This window comes from Ambystoma mexicanum, chromosome 1q, assembly GCF_040938575.1.
Source record: "Ambystoma mexicanum isolate Mex_15411 chromosome 1q, UKY_AmexF1_1, whole genome shotgun sequence".
NCBI lineage: Eukaryota > Metazoa > Chordata > Amphibia > Caudata > Ambystomatidae > Ambystoma > Ambystoma mexicanum.
Window position 1 is genome coordinate 63431483 of NC_090922.1, and position 17543 is coordinate 63449025.

Below are 17543 nucleotides of genomic sequence, written 5' to 3' on the forward strand. Positions count from 1 at the left end.
GCCGTTGAGTACGAATATTAAACCTATTCTCTCAGATCACAAAAGAGGTATACAGCATTTAGAAACGTCAATTGTTGCTAATGGTTTCCTAGGCAAGTCAGTTTCTGCCAGACTAAGCCCTCTAAGGCTATTTTTGTATGCTCAATGCATAATTCAAGGGACTGCGAGACCTACATTATTTAAGAGGTTACACGGTTTTTAACACTACTGCTCACCGGTCCTTACTCCAGGAGGTTATATTCCATCGATATTGGCGTAAACCACTTCTAATGCATGTGCAAATGCTTGTGAAAATATATATAGCTCCTAAACCTCAATCTGTAAATTAGTCTAGTTCATTATTGCCGCTCTAAAGCAGAACAAAAATAAAGGCTCTACAAACTATGATACGAACCACAGTTTGACTACAAGTGCAAAGAAAGCCCTCATCAACCCATATAGCACGCACAGATCAGAGCTCTCCAGTTATCCAGTTACATGCGTGAGAAAGGCACACGGTCATAATTATTTCTTGGAATTCTGAGACTTGCAGTTGTGTCTTTTCCGTTTTAAAGTTAGGACTACAAATCCCAAAATTTCTAAAAAACTGAACTGGATGGCTCAATCATGCATGTAGCTTGGGAGCTGAGAGTTTTGCATAAGATAATGACTGGTTTCTACACATCAACATGCTCTTTACAAATATAAGCAATTACAAGCAACTATAAGGTGTTTTTGAAAAAGGTTTTCTGTTGCGGACAGCGTTGTATTCTGCCCGTCAGAATGTATGGTTCATGGAGGTGATGCATGCTTGGAATGTTGGTGCGTGAGCCCGAGTTAGTGTTCTAAAGAGTGGCAATTGGACGATAGCTGGCTGGGGTGCTGGATGCCAGTGGTTGTACCTCCATATGTCACTGGAATAAAGGCACTTACCTCAATCACCTTGTTCTGGTGTGGTACTTGCAGAAGCAGGGAAGGACCCTACAATGTCTTGGGAAAGAAACGTGTGTTGCAAGAACTGTTTGCGCGGTGTGCCGTTTGTTCTTGGATGAGAGAGGAGACCATGGTGAAGAGGGGTTATTTGTGTACGGTGTGCTGGAATTACTTCGTCGATTTCCATCTTTGGGAGCCATTTTATGAAACAGGTTTTCAAGAGTATTGGATATTGGAATCGAGGAGGAATAAAGGGGTAGGATTGTGTTGCCCGAGACCTGTGTTTTTAACTACATTTGTGTGTGTTTTGTGGTCTCATGTTTAGTGCGAGGCAAAGTTAATTCTCCAGGGGTGGAGGGGTAGATGTTTAGGTCTTGGGGGCCTGCATTATCTAATGTTGTTGTGTACATGTTGTGGCCTCTTTTTTACTGACATGTTAAGAACCTGGGATTTTCCAGTTTTGTAATGGAATTGGGATTTCCTGTGTGGATGATTTTGGACTTTTCGGGTCTTTGGGGTGCAACCCATGTTTGTTTAGGTGCACCTTCTGCTAAACCTATTTATTTCATCCTCTGGAGCTTTATATTTTTGGATATGCAGGTGCAGGGATTTTCTTTTTAACATTTTCAGGCAATTTTAATTTCTGGACATGAGGGCAAGGGGTCATATGTTGATATGATCACCATATCAACATATTTCCCATGTACATATGTTGATATGGTGATCACTGGGGAAATGTGTATTTTGTGATAATTCGGGAATTCTGGACTTGTTTGTCTATTTGTTGGGTTTGATTAGAGTCTGTTGTGGTCGGGGTCTAAGGTGCAGTCAGGTGCTGTGTTTGCAGGGTTAAAAGAAGTGAGGTGCTGCAGGGAATGTGTGAATGCTGTGAGGTGCTGTGTTTCACGTCAAAGGTGCAGTTAGGTGCTGCAAGGGATGGAGGTGCCGTGTTTCATCGTTGGGGTAAAGGTGTGGTTTAGGTTCTGGAAGGGATGGATGCAGTTTTTGGTGCTGTGCATGGCTGGTGATTGTGGCCAGGTAGGGCAGATCTTACTCGAGGGATGGTTGTTGCAAAGTTGTCAGAATGCATGGGCAACAGACTCATGCTGCAGGTGAGGTTGTGGTTCATATTGGTGCTGTTTGGCTGAAGTGTTCTGGAACGCGAGTTTTAGGCAACAAACGTATTTTGCGTTTTATTTATTTCAGTGGTTTTTATTATCGTTATTGTGATGTAGTCATCTGGCTGTAGTTTGGTCAGGCCCTGCTGGTTAGAGGTGTTTGGCCAGATTTATTTTTTCAAATGGGATTGATTAGGACCAGTTTTGGTCTCCACAGGTTGTTGCGGTGTTGGTGTGGTTCAGAAATGAAATGTTGTTTACAGGTGGTGAAATGGTTCTGGTTCATGTCCTGCAGGATCTGTGGTCATTATTTAGTGGCTCACAGGAGAGCATGGTTTGTGCTCAGGAGTGGCAGGTCTGTAACTCTGGGGTGCAGCCCAAAGTAAAAGGAGTAGTTCTCTTGGTTGGTCAAGTGTGTAAGTAGTACCTTTGCACAGGAAAAAGCAAGTCTGTGCTCGGGAGTGGCAGGTACGAACTGCACACACCGCAGACAATCCACGCAACATGTATTCTTTACCATGGCCACGGACCTCCTCCGCACCAGAATGTCCATGCTTGGTAGTCACACGTCTGCAAGGGAACGAAATGCCAACAATGCCCAGCGCAGTCGGGAAACCAGTAGTCTGTGCTACTCGGACCACACCGCCTGAGCCCCCAACGTAGACTGCTTCATGACTGGTCCCCCTTACAGCTGAGTACCCAGTGGCAGTGCCGCCAGAAGGGGTACATCAGAGAACACACTTTCTCCACCACAGCAAACCACGTGACCCAACAATTCCTGTGTGGTTGACGCGCACCCACATGCTGACGTTACCATTTCACTGTTGACAATGGTCAGAGCAAGAACTCCTTCTGGACCAACGGCTCCACCAGACCCCACAGAACATAGACTTCTCCAAATGTCCCCCAAAACACAGAACGCCCCCCGGCCAACTCCGTAAACTGGCTGCCGCCTCACCAGGGTACACTTTCCTGCACCGGGACCCAACGTTGGCATGCCCCCCAGCTGCTCTCACCTACTGGTGTTGTTCCTACAAGTCACTGGGGCCCATTTTCCTTGGCCCCCTTATCCTGGCAGGCTGCAGCACACTGTTAGTCATGCCGCATGGCCCGTGAGTTGGCAACAGCTGTCCCGCTGCGTCTCCCCACCCCTCCCACTGCCCAGCTTGTGCCGATCAGCTTGCAGACTGGATCCTCTACCTTCAACACTGGCACCGACCAGCCTGCCAGCACCCAGGGTCTGGGAAACAACCTGCCCTATCCCAGCCTCCTTCTGCTGGCTTCCCTGTGGTGTGGATGGGTGGACTTTTGGGGGACAGTGGTAGTGTGATCTCTGCTCCTGCTCACAGCTTCCCGGCCCTCTCCTGACGTCAGCAAAAGTCCAGCTCATCTCCAAAACGTTGTAGGGTCCTTTCCTTCTACAAGTATCATGCCAGGACAAGGTGACTGAGGCAAGTGCCTTTATTTCAGTGACATATGGAGGTACAAACACTGACATCCAGCACCCCAGCCAGCTATCGTCCAACTGACACTCTATGGAACACTCACGCACCAACATTGCAGGCATGCATCACATCCATGCACAATACATTCTGACAGGCATAATACAACAGACAGCTTTTTGTGGATACCTTAAATTGAATTTCTTTTGCAATACCGACTTCAACTGTTACAATATGTTTTGTCTGCTCACAAAAAAGCAGAACACAATGATTAAGCTGTAGCTCAAGCCGGCATTGCTAAAGAAATAATTGTGAATCTGAACGTACAAAGTGGCTGCAAACATACATTAAACATCTTCCATGACATCCCTGGAAGAAACTCATTGTTTTTAATATTAAAATGTAAAGTCAACAACGTCACTATAAAAATGTATTTTCAATCAGTATTTCACCAATTAAAAAGGAAAAAAAGAAAGGAAAAAAAGTTAGAAGTCTGAAACAAGACCGACCTATCCCCTGGGTGACATTGGATGGGATAAGTGTCTCTGGCATTATTTGTCTTCACTATTGACAGACACTGTCACATAACCCACCACACGATGCCTGTCTCTGAATGGCGGAGCTAGAATGCAAGTTAAGTGTATTAATAGAGAAAACAACTAGCATCCCAGCAAGAATATGCACTCCAATTTAATTACATATTGTTTTTATGTAACTTTAGTATACATTATGTAAAATATCCTAAAATACCGTTTTTACATTCACATGCTAAATGAGCAATGCTTTGAAACAGTATAACATGTATCTATAATCTAGTCTTTAAAATTATTTATTTATATGTAATCATCAAAAACTGAAAGATACAATGTTGTAACACGTTCAAGGTGTTAAATTGGCAGGCAATATGTAACAAACCTCACTGGTAGAAATCGAAGTCTGTTCCCTCCAGGCCCTCATACCTCAGTGAAGCCAATCCTTTCCCTCCAAAACCCTGATGAGATTGTTGCATCAAGAATTCTCACTTTGAAATAAATGAGAAATAACTCGGCAATAATGGCATTATACTGAAGGCCACATAAAGCCACATGCTCTTTGATAATAAAAAAAATTGCAAAAGTAAGCAAGGTTTCTGGAAGACATCTCCACTCAAACACTCTTCCAAGCGCATCAACAATACATGATAAATAAGCCCCAAATAGATATCACACAAACGGACATATCCAGGCATCCTGACCTCATTAAGCGGATAACTAGACTATAGGGGGGGTTAAGGAATGTTTCTGGCACGGCAATAACAGCATTCAAAAAGTGGACATAGTGTGGAGCCTCCTTGCACACGTGTGCGCTATGTACCAGAAACTCCAGTTTATGCTGACATTTTCTCTGGCTGATGGTGGCGATGTATTTTTCTCTTTAGTTTGAACTATTAGGTGCTGCTTCGTTACCACATACAAAGCCAAAACTATTGCCATCGGAGTAGAAAGGAGGGAGATGGGACGTGAGGAGGGAGATGCAGACTGTAGGATTTAGCTTTTCATCCACACATTAACTGCTAATGGCTATGCTAATCCCTATGGCAGTTCTCACCCTCTACATGCCCCTCACTGCCCAACATGCTAGTGATGGTATCTGTGCAAGCTCTCTCATAAAGTCAACTATCAGCTTCGTAAATGGTCTCCTAGTGTAATCAAAATGTCTTACGGAAGCATGCCTTAGGTCAACATTTTTAAGCAATGTGTCCTTTGATGCATTTCTTGCAATGCACTTGCATTGGCAAAGCCAACAATGTTTACTCTTAAAGGCATTTTCCAGGTAGTGCCGGCATATGCAAAGCATAAATTAAGCAGTGTTGCATAGCAATTTGCTACGCAATTATGTAGGCTTGCTAATTAAATTGGTGCTTGTGTAGCACAACTAGCTATTTAAATTGCCCTGTTCAATGAAAGCACAGCTCACCCTGCATTCCTCTCAAGCCCTGGGGGCTCTCTTTTCGCTCTTTTCTCTGCTCGCTGCAAGTTTAAAGTGGCTAACGGAAAGAGTGCAGCGGAAATCATCTTCTCCAAAAAGTGCCAAAGGCCTGTGTGGGAGTGCTAGTAAAGGGAAGTTCTTTCCTTATCAAATAATTGCAAACCAGAAGTAAACGTGATGATACTTTCATTAAGCCAACTACATCCTGTTTGGTAAAGATCAGTATGTGTTAACGTAATTGTTTTTTTTTTTTTTTTTTTTTAAAGACAGTCCTTCAATTCTAGTCGTAAAAATGTAAGTTTATACATACTGCATAATTACAGTATTGCTACTGTAAAACAATGAACTGTCTGTTTTTAGATTAGTGTCTAAACTATATTTCATTTTGTTGGGGAAGGTGCATCATATTGACTAGTGAACACTTTTGAAAATGTACATGATCACACAGCCAAATGCTTCTTGCTTCTATCTCATCACCCTGTTGCTTTATGCCAGCTAACCTGAAAGTGAAAGAGCGCACACACTACAATATTTCATATAGTTATCCCAGCTCTCTTCCTGCTACACCATCCACTCTGCTTAATATCTCTTTCCTCTTTCATAATGAACATACAAAGCTAACTAGATGTTTACGCAAAGTAATCAGTATTTCCTGCCGTCTCGACATTTACTGAAATACCATTGGTCCCAGAACTCACTTTGCTCCAAGATTATGCTTGCATTATATATTACCACCTGCTAACAGACGTGGATCATAAGCTTTAGGGCTTCGCCTCACGCTGTGTTTTTGATACACTGCTTCAAACAATGCGGACTGTGGGCTATGCAGTCTAATAATCATTTTTAAATGATAGTTTTACCAGAACATCATTTACATATGAACACCTTCTTTTGCAAGCACCTGCTTAATGACAGTCTTTGTGGATGTTCCTGCTGATAGAATCCCCTCAAGCACGTTTGTGCAGGCATCATTACTAATCTCACGCTTACAAGTTTAAAGACTCAACCTCTGCTTTGATTTGATACTGGTTTTAAAATCTATCCCTACCTTGGACAGCAGATAAGAGCTTCTTCCTCAAATGAAACAACAGTGTCTCATCTAGAGAAGGGGTGTCAAACTACAGCCCTCGAGGCCTGGAAATCTGACTGGTCTCCAGGATATTACTCAATAATCAGTTGTTACATTTGTGTACATTTAGAATCACTGTATACAAATGTATCAAATTAATATTACTGAGGATATCCTGAAAATCGGACATGTTTCCAACCCTTGAGGCCTGGAGTTGGACAACCCTGATCTAGTGGGAGGGATAGGGTTGTTTAAATCTGGATTAATCCGTCAACACTTCAAAAACATTTGTTGCCATCTATGCAACTAACCATTGTGACAGTCCTTAAATGAAACAAGATACGCCTTTCTCACGCTACCCGGAAACAGTTGGATCTGCATTGGACAAAGTCAAATTCTATCCTTTAACCACAGGTTGGAGGTTTAAAATTACCTTGAGTCTGATGGCATTGTGTTCAAACACCACCCCCTCACCCGCAACTCGACAGATGATCGTATGCAGATGCAGTTTTCAACTCAATGAAGTTGAAAGAACTTTTAGTCAGCCCAAATATCAATTGTAGATAAAGTATGGAAGGATCTTGTGTGATGTTCTGACAAGTACAATTAGAAGAGAAGGACACTCTTTGCCTCTCCTGGCTCAGGTGGAAATCACCACAAACACTAGGGGACCGGGGAATAAACATCCCTGATCCCGCAAACCAAATTCTTGCATATTAACATCCTAGGGCTGCAAACAATTTATCCTGCACTGATGGCCTTCGTGTAAGGCCAAAGAAGAGATTATCCAAATAAATAACTACCTTCAATGTTCAACGACTTTAGCCAAGTGGCACAAACTCACACCATATATGCTGCCAGTGAGCGGACATGTGAAGTTAGCAGTCCCTCATTAAATGATCCTTTCCATGATTGCAGGAGCAGCATCATGAGACTTGCGCACCACTCCTGATTATTCTATGCATTACACGCGTTAACCACTTTGACAACTCCTTCCATACATGTAGCTGCCACTGATGTCAATCTATTGGTGTCCAAATGGTACTTCAATTAACTCTGGTCAGCTCTTGCAAGGGAAGAGATCCTCTTTCCATAGGGTATGCCTTTCGTCTACACTGAAAGGGGTAACACCTCCATAACTGGTCTTAGTTTCTACACCCCATGAGTGCCACTTACCTGTGTTCATCCAATCAGAAACCACTTCCATGAAGAAGCTTCACCTCAGTTCATGTTTTTGGCTCATTAGCCCTTTGAACTCTCTGCTCTCAATGATCTTAAGCTGGTTAACTGGAAGACTTTCTGGTAGGGGTTTCCTCAGCTTTGAGGATCATGAATGACAGTATTTTTTTTCTGCAGAGACCCCTATAGTTTTCCAGAAGGACAAAGTAATACTGATGGCCGCACTTTACTTCTCAAAAAGGCGTTGGCAGATTCTTATGTTAGCCAACAATTCTTATAGAGTACAGAATGGACAAGACTTAATTTAAATGGCCTGAGGAATCTAATGAGAACGCAAGCCTCACAAAAAAAGATAGTCCGTCTTGGCCAGACTCTGTGTGACATAGTAATTCAGAGGCAGAAGTCTGCTACAGCTTCCATTGCTCCCTGGCTGATATCGTGCACCATGGAATGCTATTCTAAAGTTGCGATTGACCTGCTTAAAGAGACTTATGCTTGTGTAATGAGTACCCCAACAGCTTGTCTAGCTTTCCAGCACCAAGACCCACTAGATGTCTTCTTTAGGAAAGCCACATGCATTTCCTTTGAGATTTGTAGCACAATCTCACTAATGGTGCATTAACAAAAGCAAAATTAACTGAACATTGATTAAACAATGGTGGTGGCCTGATGGGAGTTTCCAGGGGTAGTTGCTGGACAACTATACTCTGCTGCTTCTTCACCATCAGCAGGTGCATTTAAGATGGGCTCTGCTCTTTTCTTAATGACTGAACTCAGGAAGGACTACTGACCCGATTTTCCTCACATTCCATTACCATAAACTGGGGTCTATTTGGGGACATGCATAACACCACAATTGTAAAAATGTTACTGTACTTTAGTAGACACTTATTCTTCATTTCTTTTGTTAAAACTGCCTTCATTACTTGCACTTACTAGTTTGATGAAGGTCAACTGGATGAAATCAAGCTTCAACAAGACTTTGGTGATTTTTCTTTTTTGTGGGTAGAGGGCAAGGTATTTCTGGGGTCCAAAGTTCTGACATGACTGTCGACCTCTGTCAGATCTAAACCTCTTGCTGGACAGTGGTCATATTTCAGTACCACTAACTTAGTTGCAAAACACGTCTTGTTCCACCTAAAGATTAATAGGAAATTAGTGCTTTACCTTTTACAGTCCCCCAGATTACAGCAGTGGATGTGAATATGTTTTCCAGATTGGATTATGGCACCTTACTTTTGTAATCCTATTTTATTTGATAAAGGTGTTACTGGAAATAGAGAAGGACTTATCCACTCTGCTGTCAGAACAGGCAGGTGGACCGACATTTCTCTGGTTCAGGCCCTGTACTGGCTTCCTTTCCAAGGCACCCTTTATCATGCATAAAGCATTGCATCACACAAGTTGTTCAATTTTTGTCCTCTAGGTTTTCACTTAAACCTCAAACTCATAACGGTCTTTCTGAAACTCCTGGTGATTTCTGGAAGGGAGGTGGACCATACTTGGTTGAAATGGTAAACCATTTGGCAGCTCATAAGATTGAGTTGAGGACGGTTTTCGAGTTCTGATAGTGGAGCTATTGTAGTGGAGCATTCTACAGAACCCTTCATAGACAGAACACAAATTCTGCTCTGGTTCAGTTGTTTCGGTGGGGGGTGGTGGGGAATGGTGACCATTCAGACATGTTTTACAGTGGTTAAAGCTGGAATCTGCACACTGTTTTAACTAATAAAAATAAATTCAGTTAAGCAGTTCACATTGAGATTGGTCAAAATAAGCCCAAAGAAAGCCTTTACGGCAAACTTTAGACAAATAAAAGTTGGGGTTTTGATGGGAAGTGGGAAGCAGATAGGCATTCACAACAGTGAAGCACTTATAGGCATGATTTAAAAGGAGTATCCTGGCTTGAAAATATATCAAAAGTGAGAGTTATTCTACTGACGTGTGGTATGGCAAGCAGAGCAAATAAAGGAAAGGTTGCTACCTGCCATGACCCAGCATCAGAAATAATACCACTTATTGTAGACACTTGAATTTGAAAAACCTCCATCTTCCCAAACACAAACACACAAACATGAACTTGGAAATGCTACTTTAAGTCGAGATGTTTCCAGACCTTTTTGAAGAGCATGTTTTATGCCATTTTCTAAGGCATGTTATTTCAGTAAAACAGAAAGGTTTTTTAAATTAACGCATTCTTTTCAATAGTTTTAGGAGCACACTTGTGGTATTTTTTACCATTTACACAATCAATTTTTAACTAAAATAAAACATATTATAGATTGTGTACATCTATTAAAGGCAAAAATGATAAGCATGCCGAGAGACCACCTTATATTCAGATAAATTAAACTGCACTGTATGGGTAAACCAGTCTATTTTTGTGGGTTAAGGTTTAACATGTAGGTTTCATAATTTTTATACAGGGCTTCTGACGATTCACTCTTCTATACTTACAAGTGCTTTTCATGCAGCCTTGATGGCCAAAAACGATAATGTTATTCAGTTTTAGCAGCAGATATTCAAACACCTTCTTTCCAATTCCACAAACCGTTCCATGTTTTAACATAGGCATATAAAGCAACATCAAATCAACCATCTTCTCACTCCCTTCATTTACAACAATAATCAATACCACCCTTCCTCAACCAGCCATGGTCAGCTTTGCTAAACTACGTTTTCCAATATGTATTACTGGAATCAAAGATGAGGGGGAGCAGAAAGTTATTTAGCCCATGCTTGTAGCCTAGAAGAGCCTGGTTAGCTTGACACCAACAGCCACCTGGAGCTACTTTTGTCTCCCCAGGCTAAATGATGCCAAACAAACCGATCTATGAGAATTCAACTGTTTTTTGGACATCTAATGTATAAATAAACTTAAGGATGACACTTAAAGCATTAATGTTAATAAATATTAGACTAAATGAAAAGTTTGCATCTATGTGTAAGTTAGATTTGCAGAAAGCTATGGCTCCTTGTTCCCCACTGGTAGCTCCTGGTCTCCTGGCCACTGGTTAATGCTGAATGCAAGAGTTGCAATTAGCTCCTGCTTATCCTACCTTAATTTCAATCCCTATATATAATACATCCTTGCACACGTCCTTGTGCGCATAAACGTAAAATAGATACATTGTCAACATTTAAAAAATTGATTTCAGAACTGGCAGATGCGCTTTTTCTTACTAGCATCTGTTTGCAAACAGGCAAAATATCTCGAAATTCATACTGGATCAATTTGAGATCTATTCCAAAAGAGTGTATTGCGTGTATGGGAAAACATTCAAGCAAAACTGGAATATGGGCATTTTTACACTATTTTTAATTATGAAAACATTTAGGAATCTTCTCTACATTTGGCATGTACACTTTAATCTGATTCAATTTAAGGTTTGAGCAGATTTGGAGAAATTTAATGGACAAGGAAATGCGATAGGAAACTGATGGGTCAGTCCTTTGTATAGGGTCACATAACCTTGACTGGTACATCTTTTGTCTTCGTTCTGCTTGGCATAAAATATAATTTTCCCCCACATTCCCAGGACGGATCACGGGATACTAGATTAACTAATGTCAACCACGTTGCTTTCCTTAACACCAGAAGCCAGAAAAAGAGCAAGAAAGAGATTTCAGTTCTAACAAGAGCCATACTGCAGAGGGGTTGGTTTTAATCAATGGTCATCGCTTTAGGCTAATCAAACTTAGAGCTTCTAAGAGAACATGTCTCAATCATGATAAATCCAAAGCCACAGGATCAAGCAGATGGAATGCTTTGCCTTTATACAGGGGGGTTTGGAGGTGATTGAACACCCAGACACAATGTTAAAACCAACCAGGTAGATGGAAGGCTCTACAGGGTCACATACAGCCCCCCCACCTGTGAAATGATGCAGCATAGTGAATGCATTAACAGGCTTCATAAACCTTCTCCCCAATCATTTGGACAAATTGCCCATAGAGAATATATCACACAGTTGTTGTGGGAGACCAGTGGGCCGTTGTTGTGTTTTCAGCTTCTAAACTGCCAAAGGTTGAACATCCCACAGAGTGGAAAACACAAAAGTGGAGGGTCATGGGAGAAACAAGGCAATACATTATGGAACATCCAAACTTGTTCGTTTGACCTTCATCAGCACAGGGAGGCGCAAGAAGGACTTAATTAACTGCCTACACCATGATAGAATAGCATCCCTCACTGAATCCTGCCCTGGTCCATTCGGTGATGCAGAAAATATTTCTTGTCTGTTGTCGCGAGTTGAAGTTGGTCCAGCAATAAAGAGACCCCTTGCATGAATAGTAGTATAACCTCTAGGTAAACAGGTCCATAGTGCGTTTCAAGTGGTGCTCAGGTGTTCAAGACTGCAGCAAGCTAAGCAGTCACTGGGAACATCCTGTTCACAAGGGTCCATTCCCAGAGACTCAGAGCCAGACTGCAAAAGAGTGAAAGGGTCAGAGTCTGTCCTGTTTAACATTGAACATTCAAGTTGCATTGTCGGTTCAAATCAACACTCTGTGACCCTCAACCAATTGCAGAAAGGCTCCTAGTCGTAGGTAAATCACTTCATTCGAAAGTAGGGTTTTGGGAATATAATAAAGCTATCGAGTTTAAGCCACAAGTTGTCAGTCTCCTGATTCTGGCTTACCACAGTAGGGTCTATTAATATGCATACCTCAAAGGCAGCCAATGAAAGCGACTGTCCAGGGATGGCATTAAAGTGGATTTACATGGGTGTGGCTTGGCAGCCATGGAATAGGCTGCTCTTTTCGGGTGTTCCCGCAGATCCGGAACTGATCCTGGCACCAACCGCCTTAAAAATACTCCAAATGCACTAAGGAACGGAAAGCAGACTGTTGGAATGAAGTTGGCACAAGATGCGCCCAACTAGTAGCACATTGAAGGCGAGAAACGGCTTCGTTGGAGATTACAACGGGAATCGTGGTCCGTGAACCCACACCTAAAATGGCGGACGGGACCGAACAAAGGGTGCCAATATGCAGCCAGCGACTCTGCTAGCACGGTGACAAGACGGCACGGAGTAGAGCGGCAGGATCACAAGAACTTGCCCTGAAGCGCGTTCATAGGAGACGCTTGAATACAACGAGCCGCCAGGACTGTGAAACATGCTGGCAGAAGCGTGAGGCTACATTGTTGCGACTGAGTAGCAGCACGCATGGAGCCTTTTTGTCTCTGCACGGCCAATGTGCAGTAGACGTGGAATGACTTAACGGAGGCAGACTAAGGTACACTCCCCCTCCCAGGGCACAGTGTGCACATCCCCTCCCCTTGTGCAGATTACATGCTCCCCTAAGAGCAGTGCGAGCGTCGTAACAAACCACCCGCGGCGCGAATCCACACAAAACGGTGCCGCGGGCCGGACGCTCATATAGGGATGCATCCCGATCTGTAAAGTAAGCAGTTTATTTGGGGGAAGGAGTTCCGCGACATCAATGGAAACCATGGAACTACCTAAAGCCAGGCGGGCAGATGGCAGTCCCCAGACGGTTAGATGAGAAGCGGGGAAGCAGATAGCATTAATGCCCCCAGCATTATATTGGTAACCCCAATGAAGCCCCACAACCACAGTTCTGCAGCAATATCTTAAATTACATACAGATACATAGACAATAAGCACCCCATGTGGCTCTGGTGGTCCAAGGCTAAGGGGGCAATGACAGACCTGTGGGGATGTTGCACTGCCCGGATGTGACACAGAGAGGCAGCCGTTGGAGAAAAGTAGATGACTTTGGTTTGCGCACCCGTGGAATAACTCACCGAGTTGCGCAAGAAAGAGAATACCTGCAGACATTAAAGAATGAGGCGCAGAAACTAGAAATAAGGGTTACAACCACAGTAGCCACAGGAGAGTCCGGCACACATGACTGCAGCTCGGCTGGAACGAAGGACCACTGCAGTGACCCACCTTATTGGCTGGGAGGCACAGAACAACACAAAGAGCCTCAATACATAAACAAGCGTGAAGAGAACACTTGACCCACCCAACACTCATCCGGTGGCGGTGGGAAAGCGGAAACACGACTCAGACTACCATGCAGACAAGTTGTTAGGCAAAGAAGGCCCCGACCAGAGAGTGGGCAAGAACCAGAGCAGTGACGCCACAATATAACGCCGAGAAGGCCAGTGTGGGAGCAGGAACATGGCGGCTAAAAATAAAGCCAAAGGAAAACAATCAACAATAGACATTTTCACTAAACGGGCACAGTCACCGGAGGCATCCGCATCAGCAAAAGCAGCCACTCAAGATAAGACCACCCCGCTTCGTGAGGACCATCACATCCTGGAGGCCATAAGGCAATTGAAGACCGCATGGGGAAGCAAAATCAACACAGCCATGGCGGAGCATAAAGATGCACTCAAAACCAACATTGATGCAGTGAGTGTGGACGTGAACCTTCCAAGACAAGATGTAAGGAAGTTAGCGGAACGCACAAGTGGCCTGGAAAAGAAAGTCCAAACTAATCCGGAGACCAGCACAGCCAATGCCAATGAGATGCATATATTACAGCAACAGGTGCGCAACCTGGAAAGCCGTGCTGAGGAAGCAGAAGGGCGAGCACGCCGCAACATACGAGTGGTAGGCCTGCCGGAAGGGGAGGAAGGTACGGACCCCACAAACTATGTGGAGGACATGCTGATACAGGAGATCAGAGTAGGGGTGCTCACACAAGGGTTCACAGTGGAGAGAGCCCACAGGGCTCTGCTTAGGAGGCCCCAACCAGGAGCTCCCCCCCCCAGCAATTATAGCCAAGATTCTGAACTACAAAGACAGAGAAAAGATCCTTGAATATTTCCGTAAAGGTGCAACGATGAGCAGAGCAGAGCATCGGCGACCGTCACAGCGTATCCAGACTATACCATGCAGGTACAAAGGCAGCGATTACATTACGGGGCGGTCAAGAGGCGGCTGCGGGAATCTGTGTTTAAATACATGCTGTTGTACCCGGCGAAACTCAAAATCCTGCACAGAGGAAAAGCGTTCTTCTTTGAGTCACCCGAAGAGGCAGTGAGCTGGCTAGACGCACAGGGCTGTTCCGCAGATTCAGGACGTCGAGATCAGAATGGACAAGATAAGTGAAACAGCCGCATGGGGGATGTTAAATGCGACTGTGGCTAAACTATAGGATAAAAATGATGACTCAGCCATGGAAGGGGGAAGCCAGGCAGAACCCTTTGGGTGGGGATAGAAGTTAGAAGCTATGGACAGTGGGTGAGACCAGGCAGTAGCTCGAATAGTAGAATTGAAATAATAAACAGCGAGTGTCACCTAGAAATGAGTGGCACATTGCCATTAATGTGGGAGCAATGGGGACAGTGAGTTCTTACCCCTAGAAGTTAGTGTAGTTGGGACACCACTAGGGTGGACCCCCCCCCCCCCCGCTGGGTTCTATTGGCAGGACTAGATGCGGGTTAGCCTGAGATCCAGGGATGGAGCTGGAAACCAGTTGGGGATGGGAGGGATGGTGTGGGAGGAGGGAGTTGAGGTAGCAAGAGGGGTGTTTTGGTTTGGTGGGGGGAAATGGGGGAGGGAGGGAACAATCAAGATGACACAGGAGCTCAACACGGAAGGTCTACAGACACAATTAAATCTGTACAGGAAAAGGTGGGGGAGAAGGGTGGGCGGAGTAGGATATAGCTGAAATGGGGGACCTTAGAATTGTGACCTGGAATGTACGTGGGTTAAATACCTATATTAAGCGCAACAAAGTCATAATATATTTATGCCGGCAAAAGATAGATATTGCAATGTTACAGGAAACCCACTTAACTAAAGAGAAACTAGAGTTGATGAAGAGGAAGTGGAAAGGGACCATAATGGGGGCCACATACTCCGTATACGCTAGGGGGGTTTATATATGGATTGCGCCCCAAGTCCCGTTCAAACTGTTGCAACAGGAGGTAAGAGAAGATGGGAGAATGGTGCTAGTAAAAGGCATAGTAGGAAATAAAGTGGTCAACCTGATTAATATCCATGCCCCAAACAATGATACTGCACCGTATTTTAGAAACCTGTATACCATCGTTAACCCATACATGGAAGGAGCGGTCCTAATAGAAAGGTACCTTAACTGTATACTAGACCCCAAGATGGATAGGTCGGACGACAAAATAACCAAGCCTAGCCCGGCTACAAAGGCCCTGACCACACTCATACGAGAATTCCAGCTCACTGAAATATGGAGGAAGCTCCACCCCAATTGTATGGGGTATCCACCCTATGCTGCCCCACATGATTTATACACCAGGTTAGACTACATACTTGTGTCTAGTTCCATGGGGAAGAGATCAAAGAGGCGGAGTATAAAGCAGCAGTACTATCAGACCATACACCACTGCTGGCCTGCCGCCCAGGCCTAGGACTCCGACATGGACTCTGACATGGAAACTCCGGGCAGAAGCACTGAGGGACGCCACGTTCAGGGAAGACCTAACAAAAGCAATACAGGAATACTTTGAACTAAATGCTGAAGTGTCGCGTCAGCTGGCACACTCTGGGAAGCATTCAAAGTAGAAATAAGGGGGCAGCGATATCAAAGTCGACTGGGCTGCTGGGAGGCATATCGGCAGATGTGCAAACCACAGAAAAGGAGATTGAGGCTAAAATGCAAGAAGGGCCAGACTCCCCAGAAAAGACTGCGGTGATAAGACACCTCACCAAAAAATGTAAATCCCACTGGGAGAGATTATGTAACCTCAACTATAGGAAGTATATAGAGAGATCGCATGCGGAAGGGGATAAACCAGGCAGACTATTAGCCTGGTTGTGTAAAGGTGAGACCCCGAGACAAGTGATCCGGGAGATGCGCCGCGAGGATGGAACTCAAGGACACACAAGAAGGAGTAAATGAGTGCTTTCAAAGATACTACCAAAATTTGTATACCGATACACCAGAAGTAGAAGAAATTGATATAAACGAAGTGCTGGAGGACATCATCCTACCCAGGCTAGAGGTAACTGATAGAGAGCGGCTTGAGGCAACACTGGAATTGGAGCAACTGGAATATGTAATCCGTAACCTACCCACTAATAAGGCGGCGGGGGCCGATGGCCTCCCAAGTAAATTTTATAAGACATACAGGGCAGACCTGCTTCCACCATTGTTGGCCATGTTGAATGAGGCGTTCGAACAGGGTAGGCTGCCAGAGAACTTGAGAGAAGCGGTCATCGTCCCGCTCCTCAAGCCGGGCAAAAGGGACATGATTGCAGATCTTATAGACCGTTGTCAATGTTAAATCAGGACAGTAAGATCCTTACCGCTGTGATGGCAAACAGATTGAAACCACTGATAAGTGCCCTGATACATCATGACCAGACAGGACATGTCCCCCAGCGTAGCATTTCTGATAATCTCAGGAGATTGCACCATGTTATAGACCAGACTGCTGGAAGCTCCAAGGAACTGGTGATAGTCTCACTAGACCCAGTCAAGGCTTTTGACTCTGTTAAATGGTCCCGGTTACTAGCGGTCCTAAAGAAGTTTGGAATAGGACCGGTGTATCTGCAATGGGTGAAATTATTGTATAGTGTACCGACTGCCAGAGTCCAGACAGGGTTGGTGATATCAGAAAGGTGGATGCTAGGCAGGGGAACTAGACAGGGCTGCCCTTGGTCTCCGATGCTGTTTATTTTATCATTAGAGCCCCAGGCGGCATACCTTAGATATCAATATGGGGAGGTGGGAATCAGCACGAAAGGTAGACAGCACTTGATATCACTGTATGCTGATGACATGCTGTTGTATCCAAGTTACCCTGAAGAAAACGTACAATATATACTAGAGGTACTAGATCGATATGCACTAATATCGGGTATAACAGTAGACCCATGAAAGTCCATGATA

The 17543-nt window shown here is 44.2% G+C and overlaps 1 protein-coding gene across 3 annotated transcripts in view; it reads right to left on the reverse strand.

The window, feature by feature from the left end:
- Positions 1-17543, reverse strand: part of NFAT5 (nuclear factor of activated T cells 5) — a 1479138-nt gene that overhangs the window by 1127977 nt on the left and 333618 nt on the right. Inside the window, exon 1 of one of the 3 annotated variants that reach the window (XM_069635524.1) lies at positions 3982-4105. The exons of the other annotated variants lie outside the window; for them this stretch is intronic. The gene's annotated coding sequence lies outside the window, so the exon portion shown is untranslated. Of the gene's footprint in view, positions 1-3981; positions 4106-17543 lie in introns of those variants that run through there. 3 annotated transcript variants of the gene reach the window in all.